The sequence below is a fragment of the Anneissia japonica genome, unplaced genomic scaffold, assembly GCF_011630105.1.
Source record: "Anneissia japonica isolate Jap-2015-1 unplaced genomic scaffold, ASM1163010v1 scaffold1889_len2455224_cov183, whole genome shotgun sequence".
Taxonomy (NCBI): Eukaryota; Metazoa; Echinodermata; class Crinoidea; order Comatulida; family Comatulidae; genus Anneissia; species Anneissia japonica.
The window spans coordinates 12,123-17,262 of NW_022752980.1; the positions used below are offsets into that span (position 1 = coordinate 12,123).

The following is a 5,140-nucleotide window of genomic DNA, read 5'->3' on the forward strand; positions in this document are numbered from 1 at the left end:
CACTAATACATTACAGAAATTAAATGAAAAATTTAGGTACCTCTCTAAATCGGCTTTCCTTCCAACAATTGCTTTTAATTCTTCAATACGTCGTTCATATCGTTTTATCTTTTCTTCATGTTCAGGAATCACTTCAAGCTATTAATGCAAACAAAATAAAATAAAAAAGTGATAATGATTAGTCAACACTGCCTTAACATAAACGTAAGTGGTCATTCTGATCCCAATGGTTGAGTTTGAAAGTTATCAATATTTGTAGCCATCAAACTAAAGTACTTCTAACCCCTTGCCAATGATCACAGCATTTCCTTCCTTCTATAAACCCCTTCCAATCTGTCACAACACCCTTCCCCTCATTACACCCCCTCACACCTCTTTTTCTAATTCCATTTTTTGCCTTCGTAAATCATGTACACTTTTGTTCCTCAGCTCCAGCACTGTTTTCAGGCTTTCAACCTCCTCTGGTAAATGTTTATATTGAGCAATCGCTGCCTGTTAACAAAGCCATTATAAAATTAATATTAAATCACAAAAACAAAAAATACAATACATATCAGCAAACATTTGAGACAACATATCAGGAATGATAACTGGAATATATTTTTAGAGAGATTCCTGAACACTAAACAGTACATAAACATTGGTATTGCTTTAAAAATTATTAACCATAGAGGAAAAAAATCTAATTAATTTCTTTCCTCCATGTATTAACTATCACATTGATCACGTTTAAAATCCCATGATCCTAATTATAATCACATGATCTCATGATCCAATCAAACTCCTTTAATTTAAAAATTCACCTGAAGTTTCTCATCCGAGTCTTTTTGAAAGACGTCCTCAAGCATCTTACATTTGTGTCTTAATCGTTCACATTGAAATTTCAAATTGAATGCGTCATCTTGGAGCTGGCGTTCCCGATTCTCTGCAGCCATTCTTTTCTGCTCTTCTTCAATTTCAAACTCATCCCTCATTTTCTTTGTTGCAGCTGCATTGTCTTCTTGGAGAAGTCTTTTTTCATCAGCATGCTTTGTTTTTAATGTTTCAGTCAGCTGATCATTCTGCTCAGCTTGGTCAGATAACTGAACAAATGAAACATACAATTACATGCCTAAATATGGTCATGATGAGTCACATCAGGACCATATATAGGCATGTCATGACTATATATGGATATACAATAGTTTTTTTGAAAATTTAATAGTGGAGATAGGCAGAGCTTTATAATATTTTCTTACTAGGAAGAACTTAAAAATTAGTACTTATTTAGAAATTAGACTAAGAATGGGAGATAGCCAACAGAAGGAATGTGTGCTGTAGCACATACTGTACAAGGAATGGGCAACTGGCAGGGTGACAGCCAGTAGAGGGGGTGATAGACAGGACAGGGGATGGGTGACAGCAAGGACAGGGGATGGGAAACTAATAGCCAAGACAGGAAATGTGTAACACTAACAGCCAAAACATGGAATGCTACGCTCACACTAGCCGTTTGCCAATTTACAAACGGCGAATTGAGACACTGGCCAAAAAAAAAAAATGGCATCGTTCGCCAAAATGGTGAAAGCAAATTTTCATATAAACAATATTAATCCTCATCTAGGCTAGGCTCATAAGTATTTTCATCGCATGTGCAGTATATACAGATTTAATCCCAATTTTAACTTTTGGATTGGGTCGTGAGCAGGTTTGCAAAAAACTTATTTTAATATTAAAGAAAAAAAATTTTCAATTTATATGTGGTAATTTACTATATTTCTGGCGAATTGAAAACGGTATTTAGGTGAACCCAATATTAAATCAATATTTTATTATATGCCCGCAGTGGCGTAACGACAAGTCATGGGGTCCAGGGGCAGGAAAATTTTGGGGGTCCCTTGCATATCAGTATAAGTATTTTCGCTAATGTGAACAGAATGGGTAATCTCCCACAGATAATTGATAAGGCATAAAATATTATTTAAGTGTTACTGGGTAGATCCTAATATTTACACACATATTTATAATTTGAAATTTGTGTGAAACGTATAAATTAAGTCAATGCATAAACGCTTGCATACGTGCAACTTTTATTAGTGAGAATAGGTTACATGCTCTTAATCATGAATGTATTGATCCATCGAAACTTTGCAAATATAAACAAACACAAACCTATCAACATTATCAAGCCTAACCTACCTTTATTAACCCTAAAACACCCTTGTTGATAACATTATTATTTTGGCCAATCACAGGCCAGAAAACTGCAGTTTTAATCAAACTGCAGGTCAAAAATCAAATACGATATATGACACTTCATAATGCACGTAACCCAAAGTGAAAATGATAAAAATATCTATATCAGTAATTAAATCAAGTAAACTTTGATCTTTCATTACTCAGGTGCATGTGTCTGTTTGCAAGGCTTACACAAAGATAACAGAATCGATAGTAGGCCTAAGTACAGTGTAAATGCAGAACCAGTATGGTCTTTGGTGGTGGGATGGCCACAACACAAGCAAAGGGGGAAGTTCAATAATCAACTACGAAATTCTTTACCGCCCATGATTATGACTATGAGCAAAAATTTATGAATCGCAATGGGGGGGGGGGGGACTGCATAAAACTTGTTATGTCAGTCGATTGCGACATGAAAATTAAAATAGTAAATATATCATTTTTTGTTAATAATTACCTTACTAATTAATATCAAATACCATCACTTATTTTTACTTTAGCATGCTTCCATCAGGGAGTGGAATGTTATTGTACAATGTCATTGTTTTAAAAATTTGTGGTTGACTTATGGATTAATATGTGGTAAAGACAAGCCAAACCAGTCACTCGTCGCAAATCGTGTTTCAGAGAAAATGGCCAAAACATGCTAAAATGTCGAATTTTTAAAAATCTATTTTATTGCACTAAATTAACCTTTGTATATATACACACAATCCTATGCTGTTATTTTCCCCATTTTCAATGTTAAAACAACACTTTTTAAGGATTTAAAGATAGTTTCTGCATGAGAAATGCCTGAAATCATAAACTTTGAAGGCTAATTTCTCATATATTGTTCTTTAAACAGCTGTGTGGTTAAACGCTTGTAACTTCATAAGGAAATGTCCAATTTGAATGATTTTTTTACCATTTTATAGCTATTATTTTACTCTCTAACACTGTATTAATAACTCAAAATCGGTTTTTGCGACGAGTGACTGGTTTGGCTTGTCTTTGCCACATATAGACATGTCATTCATTATTATGAAATAAAAGTGAAATGAACCCCAAAAAAGACAAGCAAAAACGTGCAGTGAACTTTTACATTCATTTCTCTATTTCGGAAATGTATTTATATAGAATAAAAGAAACCCAACAAATTAAGATGAAGAAAACATGAACAATAGAAACAGAAAATTTTCTTCTTAAACTTTGACAAAAAACTTTGTTAATGAGATAAAAAGCAATTAATGAGATATAGATTTTTGAACATATAAAAATTTGCGGAAAATATGGAAAAAGGGGTAGATGGATGGAATTATCATATTTTGTATGTCTGAGTCAGTCGATTGTTTACACATCCAAGATAAGTCATGTGACGCCCATCGCCAAATCCGTCTATTAATAGGTTTTAAATGTTATGATTTTTAAAATACATAAAATGATGCCAAGTAGATTATAATTTTTTAAATTATTTTCACAATTTTGTGTAATCTTTTCAATAATACCAATAACACATGCAACACTTAGAAAAGAGTACAAATACCCTGGTTACACAAAACTCCTGGTCAAGGCTTCATAGAAAATGTTGGGTTGTAGTAGAAGGCCCCTTTCTAATAAATCTGTCAAAAAATGTGTTTATGGGATTTTGGTCTACAATAGTTGTTTTTTTTAAAAATAGAAACGGTTACCGTATAGTCAAGGCGTTGTGGTAGAATGTTTGCTAGCAGTTAGTGGGCCCCCTGAGGCCTCTCGGCGGCCCATTTATACTGGGACCCAGAAAGCATGCATTACACTACTGTTCAGGATCGATAGTAAAGGGCTAGCTAGGCACCAGAGTATTTAGGTGAACCCTTATCAAACCAATATTTTATTATATGCCTGCAGTGGCCTAACAAGTCATGGGGTGGTAAAATGTTGGGCCCTTGCATATCAGTAAATGAATTTTGCTAAGTGATCAGGGTGGGTTGCTTGTTTCAAGAACAGTGAAGAATAGGACCACGGAAAGTAAGTGGTTTTTGGCGCTCTTTTATTCTATTCATGGCGTATATTATAAATCTTGCTCATTTCCAAGCCTGCACTCCGTGCACATCCCGTGCCAAATTAAATTGCCTCGCGTGCCAAGCATGCGGGCCGCGGATTAAGAACCAGGGATATATAGACACACAATGACTAGATTATAAAAGAAAATTCGATTGTGTGGACAGAGCTGCTAAATACAAATATATTAAATCAAGCAAAAAAGTAAATTATCAGTAATTGACTTGGTGAGGTCTAGATATGCAAGTCCCCTGACTCATATTTCCTAAGGTGTGGTCAAGGAGACCTTTGCATGTTGTTGCCACTGTATGGTAAATACCGTAGTTTACAATTTATCTTATTATTATATAAATTAATAATTACCAATTTTTTGTTAAATATTAATGAGGCTAGTATAGTGAGCAGGCGACATCATCTTTTAAAATAATGACATAATTTAAATAATGCCTTTTATTTAGATTCAGTTTTTTCTCAGTTTCTTCTATTAACATTAACATCGCATTAAAGTCTGATTGATAATATTTTATTTCCCCTGTAAAGTAATGAAATAACGAATCACTGCAGTGTACAGAACAAAATACAAAGATAACACTTGGCGACAAAAAAGTCGGGGTGATGCTAATACCGTATGACTCGAAAAGAAGGCTATTCACGAAACACAATTTGATCAGAACAAAACACAGGAACAACACTTGGCAGCATAATATAATAGAGCTTGGTATTCGCAGGACAATCGAAATATATTTTTATAAGCGCTGTTCTTTGGTTCATTAACTGTCTATTATCATCAAAATAGTACGCTTACGAATGCTATTGACGATAAAACCCAATAACCGTTTTACCTCTATGATTTATAACATTGAGCTTCTTCTACCATAGGTCATGAATCAGGCATCAGACCTGT

The 5,140-nt window shown here is 34.2% G+C and overlaps 1 pseudogene; it reads right to left on the bottom strand.

Annotated features, from left to right (window-relative positions):
- The window catches only part of LOC117122569, a 9,903-nt pseudogene extending 8,780 nt beyond the window's left edge, over positions 1-1,123 (bottom strand).
- Positions 1,124-5,140: the final 4,017 nt, after the last annotated feature.